The sequence below is a fragment of the Syngnathoides biaculeatus genome, chromosome 7 (assembly GCF_019802595.1).
Source record: "Syngnathoides biaculeatus isolate LvHL_M chromosome 7, ASM1980259v1, whole genome shotgun sequence".
Taxonomy (NCBI): domain Eukaryota; kingdom Metazoa; phylum Chordata; class Actinopteri; order Syngnathiformes; family Syngnathidae; genus Syngnathoides; species Syngnathoides biaculeatus.
In genome coordinates this window covers 3216223-3234840 of record NC_084646.1, presented here as the reverse complement: position 1 = coordinate 3234840, position 18618 = coordinate 3216223, and the positions used below count along the sequence as shown (strand labels likewise).

Sequence of the window (18618 nt, the reverse complement as noted above, 5' to 3'; positions counted from 1 at the left end):
AAACACGAAAACAACAAACTTTCTTATTGCTGATTTCTACATCTCTATTAATACAGTACATACACAGGGTTGGTACAAATAGGTACAGTATACTGATTCTATTTGAAGTGTTGTAGAAAGCAATGGAAAATGAACGTTTAGAACATACGAGAATAAAATTTATGGAAATGTGTATATATATATATATATATATATATATATATGTGTGTGTGTGTGTGTGGGCAACAGTGGCTCATCAAGAAAGATATTTGCCTCGGAACCTCGCGGTACAAGTTCTGTGCTGGATGAAATGTTGGGAGAGATGCTAGTCTGTCAATGTGCCCTTGAGCAAGACACTCCCATTTTGCCACAGCTCAAAAGGCGCGGCGCTATTCATGCTCCCCTTTCACTAACGACTCACAACAAGATTTGCGACACAAAATAGGACGTTCCAAAAATTCCACGAGTAGTCACTGAAGTATTTCAGTACAGTATTTCAAACCCAAAGTAGATAAGCTTTTGATTAGCTCGTCTACAAAGAGATCATGTGACATTTGCTATGAGACGCTGCAGGATTTGTAACAGAAGAACCGCAACAATGGGCCTCCTCACGATCCTCTGAGCATCAGACAGTTCCTGGTGGTGAAGAACATCGCTGCAGAACAACCTTCTTACCGGACTTTGTGCTGAGTGAATACCCAACCCGCACTCGCCTTACCACACAAGTGTACGATATCAAGATGGTCGTAAGATAAGTGGCAAGAAAAATGGATGGATTGATATTTTAAAAGTAGGTGTCTATTTACAGGCGGCACGGAGGATCAGCTGGTAAAGCGTTGGCCTCACAGTTCCAAGGACCGGGTTCGTCCCGGCCCCGCCTGTGTGGAGTCTGCGTGTTTTCCCGTGCCTGCGTGGGTTTTCTCTGGGCACTCCGGTTTCGTCCCACACCCCAAAAAACACGCAACATTAATTGGACACTCTAAATTCCCCCAAGGTCTGATTGTGAGTGCGCCTGTTTGTCTCGATGTGCCCTGCGAATGGCCGGCAACCACTTCAGGGTGTACCCCGCCTCCTACCCGTTGACACCTGGGATAGGCTCCGGCACTCCCCGCGACCCTTGTGAGGGTAAGGGAAAATGGATGGATGGACGTATGGATGGATGTTTATTTACATGGCCTCGAGAGGGGGCTCAACTGCCAAAATGGTTAAATTGGAGTACAGTACGGTACGCTTGAGTTTCCAACTTTCTGCACACATTTATATTGCAATAACGGCTTTGAGAAATGTACAGCGAGTGTAGTTGACATTGCCATACCAATTCTTTAACCCATCGCGTTGTATTATTGTGGTTATCGAGTTTATTGCAGACTTCGCTATCCGCTGATTGTTAGTTTTAAAATTCAAACCATAGGTACGACAATTCATAGTACTATTGATTTGTATGCATGAATTTTATTTTACACACATGAGGACAAGTACAACTAAACGCAACATTTCCTGGATGTCGGTGAACGCGGCATGACGTCGCCTATGGTGGCACACATTAGCAACCGGAGTGGCAGCGGACATAGGAGAGGGGTTCCCCTGGATTTTCTATGTTTGTTTTGTTTTTTTTTTTTTTTTTTTTTTTGGGGGGGGATACCAAGAAACCAGGAAAATAGCAGTATCAAACCCCCTCCCCCGGGAGCTACGGGGGGAACTCTGTGTCGAGCACCCGCTAAACTCCGTAAGTCTCAGCCTTCCTCCGCCGCAACAACTTAACACCACGTTTTTTTTGTTTTTTTTATTTATTGACAATCTCATCGTGGCGACACGGGGGAACTTTCTCCAGCGGAGCTAGCTCGGAGCTAGCCTAGCCCCGTCGCGCAAGGTAACCAACAGTTCGTGCACTCACACCTCAAGGCAGCCACGGTGCGCGTCGTCTCCAAACTCTTGGGATATTTAACAGCAACTTCGGCGGCCAAACTTCATTTAAGATGCTCCAATAGTAAGTCACGACGCCCGTGTAACCCGCGCGGCGGCTGGGACGCCGTCCAAAGTCGGGGAACTTTGCGAAATTACCGCGTTTAATTAACGCCGAGGCTCGTCCGTGTGAATGAAATTAGCGACAGTGTGTGTGGGCAGGCAAGTGTCCAGAGAGTTAGCATGAGCTCATTAGCAGGCTAACTTAGCCTGTTAGCTCGGCGAGATGAGCTCGCTCTTCATTGTCTGTCGTGTGTATCGCAATTCACACGCGTACTCCGAGACAAATATCACAAATGTTTTTACTTCGTGCGGTTTAACGAGGGCACCCGGGACGCCGCGCCGCCGGCGGTGCGCGCTAATGTATTGAAATTTCCCCCAAAAAAAGGATGCTGTTAATGACGAGTGGTCGTTAGCTCGGCTTTTAGTTAGCCGCGGTGTTGTAAACCGGACAGATGGGCAGGTTGTTGTGAGGAAACGTGAGATAGCTTCTTATTTTAGTTGTTTTTGGTTGCTTTTGTGAAGTTATGGAACACTAAAGTATATATCATCCCCGGCAGAGTTTCTCTTTCCTCTGAAGACTTTTATTTTTCTGCCCCGTCGACTTGCTGAGGCGCTATTAATACACTCCCGTGAAGCCATTGAGCCCAAAACTTTGTCATATTAGCTCAACCGTGAAAAGCCTTTTATGGAGGCGTAATGGTGGACGCTTGTGGCTCCGCCGGGGTGTGCGTGTCGTCTCTCTTTTTTTGTCCACGAAGGAATAACTGCCCACATAATCAAATCATTGTGCCCCCCCCCCCACACGTTGTTCTTGCGGCGTTACACTATTGTTTTAAATGCTAATTACATTCATATTAAAATAGTTTCGCGGACTGCGCTTCGAGCCAAAGGGAAATTTGTATCTCATTAATCATGTGGTTATGCAAATTTAAGCGTATATTTTGAAATTTGAAGGCGCCTAAGGAGTTCCTTTTCGAAGGTGCCTTATTCCGTGCAGCGTCGGATCCATTGAATTACGGCGGCGTCCTCGTTTTACGACGATCTCATTTCCTATGGAGGCGGCGTATGAAATTGTTCATAAGTCAGAACGTGCTGTAGTCTATCACTTTCAAGGGAGAAGTAATAATTACCGTAAATATGTGTATGGGGGAAAAAGCATTTGTTCAGGCATAGATGTATAACTGGAGCATGGTATCCCTGCTCCCCAAGACCCTGGACCATCCATCTATTATCTGCCAGTTTTCCAGGTCGGGTCGCGGGGGAAGTAACTTCAGCGGGTATACCCAGACTTCCCTTTCCCTAGCCGCTTCTTCCAGCTCTTCCGGAGGGATCCCGAGGCATTCCCAGCCAGCCTAGAGACAGAGTCTCTCCAGCGTGTCCTGGGTCGTCCTCGCCGTCTCTTTCCCGTGTGACGTGCCCGGAACACCTCACCAGGGAGGCGTCTGGGAGGCAACCGAATCAGATCCCCCAGCCACCTCATTTTGCTCCTCTCAATGTGGGGGAGTAGCGGCTCGACACTGAGCCCCTCCCGGATGACCGAGCTTCTCACCCTATCTCTAAGGGAGAGCCCGCACACCCTGCAGAGGAAACTCATTTCGGCCCCGGACCAGTCTCCAGTCAATGCCTCGGTACAGTGGAAAAACAAAAATATACAGTCACATACGACTTACATCAAGGCACTGTCTCCAGTGAACCTATGCATGATTTTGGAGTATGTGAGGGGAAATGCAAACTCCACACAGGAAGGCTCGAGCTGAGATTCAAACTATGAACCTCAGAAGTGGAAGGCAGACGTGCTAAACGTTTGAACACCCAGCTGCCCAAACATAAAACAAGCAATTCAATGAAAGTCGAAAAGCAGAATTCTTATGTCACATGTTGGTGCAATCTTGGCCCGCTTGGCAAACTAGTAATTTGCGCACTGTTTGTAACTTTCATGTTATAGTATAATTACAGTAAAAAATTTCATAACTCGGCCATAAATGCAGTATATACAATCAAATCAAAAACACCGCGAGCACCGCGGTAAGTGGTAATTGAGTGTGTCTTGTGCTGTGTGGCGACATTCGATCCATACCTTGAAATGTTGGAACAGTCCAAGGATCCCCTTTACAGGATATTACACATCTATCTATTTTCTGAGCTGCTCATCCTCATGAGGGTTGTGGGAGTGCCGGAACATATCCCAGCTGTCATTGGGCAGGAGACCAGGTCCATGCTGAACTGGTTGCCAGCCAATCGCAGGGCAGACGATTGCACATTGGTACCAGAGTCTATTTAGTGGCAATTGTTAGTTGTCGAAGTTAAAAATGATAGTTGTTCCCATTGTGATCAGTCATATTCGGAAGAAATCTTTCCACACGCTCTCCGTCATAAAGCCTTGACTTGAGAAACATTATAACCTTTATTGTCAACGTTACTCACGTTTTAGTTGGCCTCGTCTTATTTCAGCCCCACCGTTACCTAATCACTGGTTCGCGTCTGCAATTTTTGTACTTATTGAATGATTGACATACCGCTAATGAAGCACAATTAGTCCGTGTAATTTTGTCTGTCTCGAATTGTAATTTAAATTGAGAGTTGGTGTTTATTTGGGTTGTTTGAGCAGACGCAGTTGTTTATACATGTTTTTATCTTCATTTGGAAAAGCCTTGATTCCAATGTGGAAGTATCAATTCCATGTTTTGTTTTTGTTACATAAACTGTGCAGTTTTATCCATCCATTTTCCCAACCGCTTATCCTCACAAGGTCCGTGGGAGTGCTGGTGCTTATCCCAGCTCCCTTCGGGTGAAAGACAGTCTACACCCTGTAGTGGTCGCCAGTCAGTCGCAGAGCACATATATTTAGACATTGTCACTTAGTGGGAACTGAATCCGTGCTGCCTGCACCAAAGTCAGGCGCATGTACCAGTACACCATCAGTGAGTTTGCAATTTCAACCGTGTCTTAATGTTGAAGATGACTAAGGACAGTTAAATTATACACTAGATGCTACACTTTTTTTTTTTTTTTTTTTACAGAAGTAAAACTTGACCAACTACTACTGTATATGATGAAAAATTGTTCACATATAACATTGTATCTTGAATTTTTATTTTCCCTTCTTAGTTTTTATTACCTTGACTTTGCCTTGCATGAGGAACTGAACTTTTAATAGCTGTGTTCCGAATCATTCACTCATTCGCTAGACCCTTATCAGTACGTATAGGGATTTTATTTAGTGTTCTGTAGTTCATTCATCAGTCAAAAAATGGGTTGCAAACACCAATCAGGCTCATCTTGAATTACATCATTACTGTTGCGTAATTGTAACGTTCCGTGTCAACGTCAGTTGGTGGACCACCTGTAATAAATATTGAACAAATAAAATCATTATAATATCATTAGGTTGTTTTAAGATAAGTGTATTTTAGAAAATTAATATAAAGTACTTTATGAACATTAGTATGGTAGGCTTTTCTGTTCGTAGCTGCCATTTCTTTTCCTACTCCTTCTCTATCAGCACCATGCATCTACTATATATTGCTTTCCTCATGACCACTACTTTTCAAGCATGATGCACTGTGGGACGCATTGAGGAAACCTATTCTCAGTCAATATTCAAACAGCGTTACACAATGATGAATTAGAAAAGTTCTAGGCTTGGTGTCACCAAAGATATAGTTACAATTCAAAATACAAGTTTTCCCTTGTGAGATAACCCCCTGGAGCGTAATGCTCTTGGAACACTTTGGTGAACTGCCAGAAGGATTCTTCGGGGACCCTTAACCTCGCCATCATCACGGGCATCTTGACTTCGTCTTAATCTTCAAAATTTGTTCCTTGATTATCTCCTTGAGGATTGGAGGGGGGGGAGTCACAAGCAGCCCGGTCACGTTTGTCATCGTGTTGTCCTGATCCGATCTTTGAGATCATAAATTGTTCCCAAAAAAGGCTATCGGATTGGAACGAAAATCTTTGATTTTACAACTCTTATACGAGTCCACTCTAGTAAGTAAGTGAATATTGCTTGCCTAATGTGGTTTATTGACTCTCCAGTTCACTGTAAAACTAAACTAGCATAATAAAACACTTACGCCTATTGAATGTTCACCAAAAAAACCCCACTGGGTTAAAGCTAACACACATTGAATGAAAAACACCATTTGACAGGCTAACAGAAATTAGGATTGAACTTGTGCCACTTGAAGCCCTCCAAATAATGTACATTGGTACGCAAATGCTGTGTAACCACACACAAACATGCAATATAACAAGACTCTGGTATATATTCTTCAAATTCTGAAAATTGAGTAAAATTAATATTTTATCGTGACTTCTACTTTCTTTTGTCAAACTAAACCCCAGTTGCATCAAGAAGCTCAAAAGTTGACTGTTGCAGTTGTGGCGAAATTATGTCTCTCCAATATACTTACAGTAAAAAAAATTACTGAATTGAACGTTGCACTTTAAGAGTATAATTTTATGTATGTATTTATTTATTTCCATGGTTTTCAAATTTATTTTTTCTACTTAAAGAATGTAATATAGATTGGAATATGCTACTTAGTTTAATAAGTAGCTATTTTGCAGTTTAAATATATTTAATTGGTTTCATTGAAGTTCATTTTCAAAATTTCCAAATATTTTTTTTCAATTGTAGTACATTCTTTTTTTAAAGTTACTTTATGCAACCCATTGTTTCATAATAAATGGGTCAGTTTTTCCTCATACCTACTAGTGTTGCTAATTATTGTTCTCTGAGTAATATGACATCATCAAGAAGTAAAAAATGTACGATTGTAGCTGATATTGGATTGGGCCGATATCTGATCGGACCAATATTGGTATCTGCCAGAATTCAAGGATCTAGTAACTGAGTCAGATCGGAAGGGTAAACGTTAGATTGTGACATCCATAGTGTACAGGGAGATTCGTCTGGCTTGGCAGTCTTCCTCTTGGCCAGGAACTCTCAGATGCTCAGGGCATTGTGACCGGGTTCGTTGTCATGATGAAGTTGCCACAAGTTGTCCGCCACAATTTTCATGGCCTCACACACTCAATGTAGCAAACAATACAGAATCTCTTTGTAGATGTGTTGGTTCATCTTTTGGTCAACATTAAATGGGGAAATATAATTTGGGGTTGAAATATAAATCGGTTGACATCAGTCCTGGAACCTATCAGGTGTGTCTACTCTGTACACTAGTTCAGGGGTCGGGAACCTATGGCTTGCAAGCCATACCTGGCTCTTCTGGTGGTTGCATATGACTCGCGGAGCCCTCATAACGACTCACTGTACATGTGATTTCTGTCGTAAAGTAAAGGTTTGTTCTAGTCGGGTTGCCGTAGTTCGGTGTGGGAGGCAACACAAATGTGCTAGAGACAGTTTTGCCTAGTGGGTTGCAGTAGTTTTTGCGTGGTAGTCGATGTGCAGAAGGGTCTAATGCTGATCGTGTGGGAACAACTGATTATGGAAACTCTTTTGACAAAGGTTGCTCAAAGAAAGAAATATGAGTATTACCGAAGTTTTCAACAAGAATGGACAGCCTTTGTGGAGATGGAGGGTTCTGGTGTGTATTTAAATTCACAGATGGGCAGTGTGCCAAAGCATTCACACTCAACGTTTCCAATGAAAGTTTTGCCACCTTCGCATGAAGACAAGATAATCAAAGGAATAAAAGACATGCCTTTATCGACAACAACTGTTCACCATCCTACCAGCATGATGGAAAATCAAATTGAATTACGTTCACGATTAACGGATGGAAATCTCGACCCCCGCGTGAAGCTTAATCTGACGATGCATTAAACAGACTATCAAGCCATTAGCAAAACCAGGAAGCTCCTGAAGTCACATTAATGGTAAGAAGATCTTTTGTCATAATCGGTTAGCAACATCATAATGTTATTTAAAAAAGATTCTGAGACTTTATTGTACTCAATGTGTTGGTTCTACATAAATGCGCAGATACACCAGTATTTAGTTTTTTTTTAAATATTGCTTGGCTCTTTTGAAATTAGGTTTTAAAATATTTGTCATTTATGGCTCTCTCAGTCGAAAAGGTTCTCGACCCCTGCACTAGTTGTTAGTTTTTAGGCAATGCTCCTTCTTGTCAAATGCCACAAAAGACTGAGTCAACTGCACCAATCAGAGAATATCCAAAACAAAGTCTTTTGTTCACCTCAAGTTGCTCACACTTCTGCTCAGCCATCCACATGACCACTGGAATCTTTGACTGGCATGACAAGCTTACTAATGCTTGGCAAAAGTACTCGGACTGGGCCGGTATCTTTCTGCTTTAAGTCTTTTATTTCTTCACAACTGCTTGTTCATTTTCTTCAGAGGAAATTCATTTTTTTTCTCACTTGGGAAAAACACATGCAACTTATAAAACTCACACGCAGAGTTAATCCATTGATAGGCCTACTGGCTGAAATGAGGTCCAACGAAGTGCACTATTTCTGATGAGTTTGGACTGTAAAATTTTGGGCATTTTTTTTAAAAGGAATTTTCCAGCCTTCAAGGCAATGGACTTTGGAAGTTGCACTTTAGCGCATTGAAGAAGAATCCTCTCACATGAGAGCATGTTCTTATAGGGACTGGGGAAAATGTCACTTTCAGTTTTATGATGGAAAATCGATTTGCTTGGGATGGGGGCAAGGGGGTTTATTACAAAAAAGAGTCACTGAAAATGATGTGAGAAGACATGTATGACTCAAGATCCACTTTTTTTTCCTGCTACATCAGACTTGAACTTGATTTTTGTATTTCAAGTACCTGCTCAGAAGAGTCTTAAGAAATTACAGTAAGTTTTTTCTATGTTGCTGTTCTGTATAATTGGCAAAGAAAGTTAAACACCTGCATTGTTCAAGGCAAAATTGCCAAACGTATAAAAAAAAAAGTTCCTTCACAATGTTTGATGAATTGACTATGATGGTCTCGAGAAGCTCTCTGAATATTTATGACTCCTTTTTATATGCAAGTGTTGTGCTGAACAGAAAGTTACTGCTGCTGCTGTTGTTGAGGTCTGTGGCCTGCTGTTCTACGTTGTGACCGAATCAACTGCACCTCTCCTGGTTGCTGCCAAGTACTTGAGTTTTCATCCATAACTTCAAGATGCACTGAAACAATAATCTCACGAAATTAAATGAGCTGTTAAGACATTATTGTGTTTAAAAAAAAAAAAAAAACTATTGACCTATAACCTCCTTGAGTAAGAAAAATGTACATGATTGGCGTTGCATGTTATTGTGACAACATTCTAATTTTTCATGCATCGCAATGAATTCTGACTTATTTACCGTGTGTACTTGTAGCAGTATGAAGCTTTATATTTTAGTTTTTATCCACCCTGTGGCCTTTAATCAGATCTTTTCTTCCATTGTGGAATGCGGTTAAACAAAGAGGTCTACGTCTGTTGCAAGTTGTACGTCACCGCAAAAAGGTTAACAGGAAGTGTTGGTGAAACCGAAGTCCCTCTAAAAATGTTTGGTATTGGTGCTTGTAAGTATCGGCAGTCTGCCACTTTTAAGTTTTCATGTCGACCTACGCAGTTTTTATGTCCTCTGCAAACCGGCCATTTTCTATCAATGTTGCATGACATGACCGTGACCAGTGACAGTATTGCTTCGCCCGTAGCCCCCAGGCAATGCTTCAGTGTTTGATTGTTTTGACCCATTTCTTACTTAGCCTGCTTTTCATACAGACTCCAGTTTGCGTGTGGTGTTTATGCAGCGTGCAGTCTGTAGCAGAGGAGTTTGTTTTTGTTCCCAAATGCGCTTAAAGTGTTTCCTCTACCATTGTCTTGGAGTCACAATTCACAGCTGTGGTCATGCTTTTTTTGCTCTTTACTCATTTCTCTTGAACAGTCTCTGATGTTGAAGTCTGTTTATTCCGGGACGCTGTTCCACCTCCAGTGTGTTTGTCTTAGAAACAGTGTTTCCAGTTGGAAGTAATAAAAATTGAATCGATATGTTTGGGTTCTACTGTCACATAGTGAAACCTTGATTAACTGTAAGCATTCGATTCTTTCATTATATTGCTGCCTTTGCCGTATTGTACTGTGTAGCCAGAAGAGAGACCTGGTATACAGCGATGTTCCATTAATTTCCATTTCCAGTTCTGAAGTTATTTGCCATTGGTGTACCTCACAGTATTGGTAACGCAATAAAAGACAAGTAACATTTCTTGAGCCTAGTAGCTTAAAGCCCCACTGACGTCCCTATATACAGTGTACAATAGATATTGTAATGAAAAATACATATAACATTATTCACTTCATTGTCTATATGAAAAAATAAATATGATCGGAAAGTTGCGGAAGTCTCATTCGACATCCAAGTGGTAGCAATATTGCCTGCAACGTCAACAGCAGATGTTACACCGGGACATTCGCCATTGAAAACACGTAGTGGCCCCTGCTATGGGACACGGAAGCTCTTTTCGAAGAAGAGAACATCTCACAATCGAGTGAAGTGACTGGGGCAATATAACCCTATCGTTTTGAGCTGTATTTAGATTATATGCGGACAACTTCTAGCTAACAACAAACCTCCCGACAGTATGTATGAGCCACCCTGGCCGAAGCCGTGCTTTGGCGGACCGAGGCGGCGGACGAGGAACGACGAACCGGGTCTTTTTTAAAAGTATGAAGAGTAAATCCATCCTCCCGAGTATTCGAACAAAATCCATCAATACGACGAATCGTCAGGTAAAACTAGTATGAACACACGAGACCGCCTGAGTGGGCGTCTGCTAATAACGTCACTTCCTGCTTCTCCTCTAAAACAAATCTCTCGAGAGGATTTTCATGGCGGGAGTTACAGAAAGCCATATACATCAAAATCATGTGTGGTGAAAAAACGGATGAGTCCAATCTGGCTGCGGTTTTTTTTTTTTTTTTTTTTTTAATTAAGAACATACTAAAAATCATGATTTTCACGTAAGTGGGGCTTTCATTGCCCAAGTTATTTTTGAAAGTTTTTGAAAAATGAGGAAAAAACTCAACAAACATATCAGAACTATTGTTTTAATTCGAGCTTTGCTGATTCCAATTACCTGGAGAACTGTCATTCTTTAGATGAAAAAAACCCACTTTTTTTTTTTTAGCAAGCACATTACTAACTGTATTCCATCCATCCGTACTTATCCTCACAAGGGTTGCGGGAGAGCTGGAGCCCATCTCAGCTATCATCGGGCAGGAGGTGGGGTACATCTTCAACTAGCTGCCAGCCAATTTAACTTTGTACTGCTATTGAAGAAAATTAATGGTTAAAAATGACGGGAAATTTTGCTATTAGGGTAATGATTTTAAGTTATATTCTGATATTATAAGAGCTGTTACTGTGAAGTGATATTCAGTCCACTTTGGTTTCACAAACCACATATAGTGTCTCTTATACATCCCTCCTGCGACCCTCGTGAGATGAAGCGGCTCAGAAAATGGATGGTGTCTTGTATACAATGTCATAACGATACACAAATCAGTTAAGGCGTGTTACTGCTATTTTAACCATAGAAGTGAGCACATCTCCCTTGCTGGATGCTCCCGTTGATCCAGGGTTTCGTATTTCTCGTTAATATCAAACGGTAAATAATTTCACCGTAAAACTGTTGCCTTTGGATATTGTTTTTTTTTTTTTTTCAAATCACTTAGAAGTAGAACCCGCATGACCAGTATTGCTTGGTTCAACATCTCATCTGCAGGTCTCAAGAGTTTCCCTGAAGGAGCAATACTTGAACTCAACGACTTTTACGAAATAAACGAACCAAATGGCTTTTATTACTTTGTCAGTTTTTAACCTACTTCATGTGGCTCCTGAATTTAATAGTCATATTTCTCATTGGGGCGGCACGGTGGATGAGTGGTGAACACATCTACCTCACAGATCGAATTTGAATCCAGCCTCGCCTGTGTGGGATTTGCACATTCTCCCCGTGCCTGTGTGAACTTTTTCCGGCTACTCCGGTTTTGTTCCCACATTCCAAAAACATGCACAGTAGATTAATTGAAACCTTTAAATTGACAGTAGGTGTGAATCTGAGTGTGCCCTGCAAATGAATGGGAACCGCTCATATACAGTATGGTGTAACATATGCTATTGGGAAAAAAAATAGGATTGTGAATTTTGTTTTTTATAACCTGCAAGATGTATATAATACATAAATACATGTATGGGAAAAGCTCATTTTCTCGAACGAATTCAAAGTTCAGAGAACAATTCCAAAAAAATGAACTATTTCTGTTCGTAATTCAAAATTTTGAATCAAGTTCACCGGTGCAAAAATGAACTAGTAGTTGGAGATATCTATAAATTTTCGTTACAATTGCTCGTAGTTTTGTGACATTAGGGAGCATTGACCTTTTTCTATACCAGAGGAAAAACTGAAGTCAGCATATGTAGAGATGTCCACATAGATTTGAGTGATAATTGCTCTTGGTTTTGTGACATTCAAATAAATTATCTCTGTAGTGAGCATATAGAAAGAGCTGTCAAAAAGTCTTCAATTAAATTTACCATTAATTTTCGCCCCAGCTCCCTGGTAAATTAGCTAATCTCCAGGAGATTTCACAGAGACGTCTCTGCAACCAGCAGAGACTCGAGTCGCATATAAGTGTTCCAGGCGAGTGAGTTTTAATCAAATTCAAATGTAATCAGTACGAGAGAGCTCAACACGGCCCCCAAATCATATTCATCTCTTCAATTAAGATGAGATTAGGAAATCTTGAGCCGATCTCATTATTGGAACCTGATTGTTTTGTTGAACAACTTGTTACGGTGCTTTCGGTATCCACATAACTGCATGGAACCTTGCGTTTCTATTTTAACCGAACACTTGTATTGCCTCCATCAGACACGGATTGTGTAAGATCTCTTTGATTGTGCATACATATTTTGTTTTTCAGAGCATGCATTTTGTATAGTTTTGTTAACTGCTTATTTAAGTGTTATACGATTGTGCCTTTTCTGGGGATTATTTTCTTCAAACTTATGGTTGGCTGAAATGTCTGTGCTTTATAGCACTACTTGTTGCTTTGGCATGTTCTTGACTGTGCAATTGTGCTTGTGATTGAGATTAAAAAAAATGTTTTGATGTTGGAGGTTTAAATGATATACTTCAGTGTTTTGTTCATCTTTCTGCCACGTTTGGTTTATGTTTGAGTCATTTTAGCATTTTTCTTTTTTTTTTTTTTTTTTAACCCCCTCATTTTCCTCGGTCACTTCCTGCTCGCATCCATTTCTGAGAAATGTAATCTGATAGCCGTCTGCGTCTGTCCTGGCTCTTCAGTCTGTTTGCGGGTTTGGGCTTCTGGTTTTATAGGATTATAGGGCAAACAATTTGACTGCAATTTTAGATTACTCCCGACGGCAATTCCATTTTAATTATTGCATGTAAATGTTTTTGGTCAATTTTGTGGTCAATAAGCTAGACTCTGTTAACTGAGTGAATCAATTAGTCAACGTGGCACTGAGGGTTGTAATGGCCTGCATCTTTATGGGCTTGTGTGGTCCCCTAAAGAAAAAGCGACCTGGAAGAATGTTTGTCATTTCAATGGATGTTCATGGATGCACTTGGACTCATTAGAAACACACATTTGTCTATGATCACTTGCGAACGGCACACTTAAATGTTTTGTGGTTGAGTTTAGGCGGACACATGCTTATACACATTCACGTCAGTTTGCCTCTGGCTCTGGCTGACTCACACAAACACACACACGAGTACACGCAGCCACTCCGGCAGATTCAGGGTTAAAGGCTTCCATTTTGTTAGGTAACACCCTAATGGTACGATCCGTCAGTGGCGTTAAAATGGCAGGGGCTTAACCCTTGGCGTCCGGGACAGAACCAGTCGGGAGGGACACACACGGAGAGACACACGGAGACGCGCACACGCACGCACACACTTTCTCAGTTGTTTTTGTGTGGGAGCGAAAGACCGAGGGCAAGTATGAGAGAGGATAAGGAAGCATGTTTTTCACTTTGGTACAGTTAGATCACGTCTACACTCGCCACATGTGTGTGAACCCCCTCCCCCCTTTGGTACCACTTCAGATGGGGTCCCTGCCCCCACTCCGCATGCTATAGGTTAACTTAATCTGACCCTTCAGTATAACGTTTTAGAATTCAGAATCATAAAAATTTAACGATTACTTGGTAATTGACATTTTGAGCAAATCAATCGAGATTTACGAGTATAAACAAAATATTGACTTCTCATAATGAGCCGATACTTGAAAAGTACGAATCTCCATGTTTATCTTAAATCTTAGCATTAGTCATGATTAATATATTCATCGCAACAAATTTGGTTGTGTGTGGAATTAGATGCACCTTAGAACATCCATCAAGGGCTTGGGAAAAAAAAAGTTGCGTAAGTTGGTGTGTCTTATACAAAAATAGGTCGACAGAATTTCAGCCTCGAAGCTCCACTGGAACTGTGTTTGCAGCAGTGTCTGTTTTTCAGATGGACATTTATTGCAGACACAAACAGTGTTGTAATAATGGCGGCTAATGAAAAAGATTACCCAAAATGACACAGGATGCTGAAAGTGTTGTTTTGAACGAGAGATGTTCAGTATCGCTTTTTTTTTCAGACTGATACCAGTACATGTGTTCATGCTTGAGTACTCACCAATACTGAATAACGATACCACGAGTAAATTTAAATGAATACAATGATAGGTAATTGTGAACAAAGACCATTTCTTTCTGAAGTAGAGGTGTCTTATGCTGAGGGCAAACGACACAAATATAGACTGATATGGACTTGACAGACATATTGCAGACAAACATTCTCTGTCGTTGTTACCCAGTGTATTGTGATGTAATCAAAAATTGCCAGTGTGGTGTCTATGCATCATGACCACGACACAGAAAGTCTGGCACGCCAGGCTTTTTATTTTATTTATTTATTTATTTTTTGCTTCTCTGCATGGTGTGAAATGTTCTACATGGTTGTATGATTGTTCCAACACTTTGACCAATAGTGTATTGCAGAACGCGATGATCCGACACGTTCAGGTCTGTGTCATACTTTTACTGTGGTCACTCATCCGTTCCAGGACATAGAATGACACCATGTCTTGTGAAGTGAAGTGAAGTGACATTATAAGCTTCGTGAACGACAAAGTCGTGTAGTCTGTGCTGGACATTGCAGAATGTCATATATATATATTTTCTTTTATCCACATGGATTTTTTTTCAAGTATCGATGGGTGGTATTTGGAGAATTCATGAGTACCCGATACCTTGAAATAACGCTGGTATCTGCCAAATACCTGTTATTGGTACTCACCTGTCCCAGTATAAGACACTATCAAATAAATGTTTAATGAGCCCTTAAATAAAAATGTATTCATTTTGCAGTTTTATTCACAGTTTTGAGTTTGTGATCTGGTCTTTATTTCTTTAGTTGGTTCACCATCTAGTGACTGAATTGCTAATGTTATTTTCTGCTCATAAAAACAGTAGTTGATTTTGAGTGTAGTGTGTCTTCATAGAAGACAATATCAGGACGTAGAGCTTCCCCAACAGAGAGAGGAAACTGGGGTTCGAATCCCAGCCCCGCCTGTGTGGAGTTAGCGTGTTCTCCCTGTGCCTGGGTGGGTTTTCTCCGGGCACTCCGGTTTCCTCCCACATCCCAAAAACATACATTAATTGGAAACCCTTAAAGTGTGATTGTAAGTGCGACTGTTGTCTGTCTCTAAGTGCCCTGCGAATGGCTGGCAACCAGTTCAGGGAGTACCCTGCCCCCTGCCCGATGACAGCTGGGATTGGCTCCAGCACTCCCCCGATCCTCATGAGGATAAGCGGCTCAGAAAATGGATGGATGCCGGATATAACATGTGTATAGTCATTTGCCCTCTACCATAATGCTAGGTGTGTGTAGTGCATTCAACGAAAGAGAATGAGTGAGTGTGTATAATGCATTAAAATATTGGTGGGTGGGCAGGGCGGAGGAGGAGGCAAACAGAACTGATATACAGTACTTAAACCTGGTCCGACATCATCATTGTTCATAACTAGTCGGGGAGCAACAATGTGCTAAACGTGCAGTGTCCTAGAAAGCAAGTAGAAAGAGGAACAGAAAGTTCGTTGACCTCTTTGAAGCTAACAGGCCGCTCCACTCTGTTTTCTCATTTTTCTTGTTGAAGCATCACCTGTAAGTGAGTTTTAATCCATTATTGTTAGGTTTTACAGAATCAGGATTTTTTTTGGGGACTGATCGAAGAGTTAAAAAAAACAAAAACAACTGAAGCGATCCAATCACCAGATGGAACAGTCTATTTAAATGGCCTGTTTGTTTACTGTTTATATTTGTGTACTTAATTGCTCAAAAATATGTATTTACAATAAGTAGTGTATCTTTGTTCATCCATTTATGTAAGTAAGGCATAGCTTCAGAATAAATTATTGTGCGTAAGTACGTGCAGCAATTAATGGATCTACTTTTTGTGAAATTTCTGTTTGCTTTCTTACAATACAGTTGCCGCGATCCACTAGTGTTGTCATCCCCATGGTAACGACTGTTTACAGTCGCATTTGATTTAACCAGATAAAAGCCCACTGATCATAAACGGATGAAGCGGTATCAGAATGCAAGATTTTATTGCAGTAGTCTAACAGTGCAATCGTGAAAGAGCAAATTTGTCTTGTGGTCTTATCCGGGCATTATGTGTCTTCTCTCTCCCATGTTTTTTTTTTATAAAATAACTTTATTGGCAGTCAGATATTTACAATACTGTATCAAAAGACAGGCGGCAAGGTTAAAAATGATCTTTAGGATTAGAATTTATAGCATGGTGGCGACGCAAAGTAAATATCTTTTGAATATCCGATCAATTATTATAATGTAATGCTAGTTATCGACCTATACTAATCAAGCCCAAGTAGTAAAGTCTAAAAAGTAACAATGTTCCAACTTCATTGGATTTGGGGTTTGTAAACACACAACAAAAAGAACGACACATATTTGAGCACAAGACACCTCGTTTTATAAACTTCGCTATTTTTAATTCTTTCACTTAAAGGAAAACCAAGGTTTAAATAAAATAACACTGATTATCTTTTGCCATTACCGTGTCAAATCTTTACTCATCCTGGTTCATGCTGTTAATTTCAGAATTGAATAATTGTGGGAGGTGTGCTTTGAAGCACCTTTCTGGCATTTAAGAAAAATCCATTTTGAAGAGGTTTTAATTGTTTTACAGTACATGTGGGAGAATACGATCAAATTTTTTTAGTCAAAACGGTCTTAAGGTGGACCTACATCGTCTTCATTGGACAAGAACAATATACAATCAAGACAAATTGTAAGGAATCCTTTATATATTCTTACATGTAATTAGTGTAACATTGATCCTAGAAGGTTGATTTTTGTCAAGTTTTTGGGCTCTCACCAAGCCAGAGTCCTGACTCAACCCAAGACTACTAGAAGAGTTGTATACATTTTTAAAGTCGTCTATGATACTCTATAGACCCAAAACAGCAAACCTATTATTGACCAGTGTATCTCTAATTGAAGAATAAAGACATGACTGTAAAGACTTTGGTTCCTAAAATGGCTGTTAATGTGTCAGCTGACTGAGACCAGTCAGGTCCCAGTGGGAAAATCATTACAGAGCTGAAGATAAGAGGCTCGTACTCTACCTTAGGGGGGTGGATGCGCCATCGCCATTGATCTTTTTTCCTTGTAGCGTTGGGCACAAAAGGAGAGAGACTCTAGTGTCAAACCAGGTCAGGAGATTTCCATTTGCTTTCATGGGGAGAAAAAGCATCCTACTTCATCACACAAAACACCAGGCTTAGAAATTTACTCCGCACAGCCCGTTTTATCAAAAAAGGTTGATGTTAGAGTATGGGGTGGGCTCAAAAGAATTGCAATTATATTTTACCTATTGATTTACACTAGCTTTCGTTGAGGCAGGAAGAGAGCACATTTTCTCTCTCTCTCTATCACAGTTGCCTTGATTAATTATCTGGTCTGTCCTTAGGCCTTCTTAGTCTGAGGGGAAACAAAAGGAACAGCCAACGCAGGCTGCAAGTAGAAACAACACAGCTCACCATCTGTGCTTCTTAGGAGGCATTGGATTCAATAGCTCTTTTTTTTTTTTTTTTTTTTTTGATGTGACAAATGTCCACAGGAGGATCACTGCCACGCATCGGTGTATAAATTCCCACTAGAACGTATTTACAGCCCTTCGCCTTTTACACATTTTGCTATGTTACAGACTTATTCCAAAGCTGATTTCAGTATAGTTTTTATGCCGGAACAGTTTTCTGGCCCAAAATGGAGTTTTTAAGATGCTGCAAAGATGATTCCTTGTATTCCAATGGATTTTTATTGAAAGCTTCATTCAGAAAGAAGGCTTTAAAAGGAAGTGACGGAAATGACAGTGTTGAGTGTTGTAATGTATGTGACCATAATGTACACACACAGGAAAGGAACATCAGGACAGGACCGGACAGGAATAGGACGGTAAGCATTCAGGACATGGACTGGGCTGGACAACGGAAGTGTGTTTGTAGTGGCTCCGGTAATTTTAAATAGCTATAGAAACAAATTGCAAGTGAAAGGATGCCCAGCCAATCCGCATAGTTATGAGTTAGTGGCCCCACACCAACTGACCAAGTCCCAAAGGTGTGAATCTGGGGACACATGCAAGTGGATTGACACCCTCTTGCATG

General features: G+C 40.8%; 1 protein-coding gene across 1 annotated transcript in view; it reads left to right on the top strand.

Moving 5' to 3' along the window:
• Nucleotides 1-1492: 1492 nt before the first annotated feature.
• gatad2ab (GATA zinc finger domain containing 2Ab) overlaps nt 1493-18618 on the top strand; it is a 36061-nt gene continuing 18935 nt past the window's right edge. Inside the window, exon 1 of the mRNA XM_061825762.1 lies at nt 1493-1705. The gene's annotated coding sequence lies outside the window, so the exon portion shown is untranslated. The remainder of the gene's footprint in view (nt 1706-18618) is intronic.